Consider the following 299-nt stretch of genomic DNA (forward strand, 5'->3'; position numbering starts at 1 on the left):
GGTTAAAAAGAAACCCATATTTCAGAAATAGACATTTTTTAAAGGGTTCAGATTTGACCCGAGGACAACAGGAGGGTCAAATGCTTCAACATGTAACTTACACACGTTTCAGTCCTTATGAAATTACTTCAAAAAGGACGTGTCCATCAGTCTAAATCCAAGCATATCCCTAAAATGAGGTAGCTCTCGTTACATTCTGACATTTTGATCGTCAGGCGGCTTCACGCCGTGTTGGCTTCGGAGGCGATGTGTGCACAAAATTCTGTTAATCTTTAGCCTGCTGCTGATTTAGAAAAAAA

The sequence above is a fragment of the Etheostoma spectabile genome, unplaced genomic scaffold, assembly GCF_008692095.1.
Source record: "Etheostoma spectabile isolate EspeVRDwgs_2016 unplaced genomic scaffold, UIUC_Espe_1.0 scaffold273, whole genome shotgun sequence".
In the NCBI taxonomy this organism is placed as follows: Eukaryota; Metazoa; Chordata; class Actinopteri; order Perciformes; family Percidae; genus Etheostoma; species Etheostoma spectabile.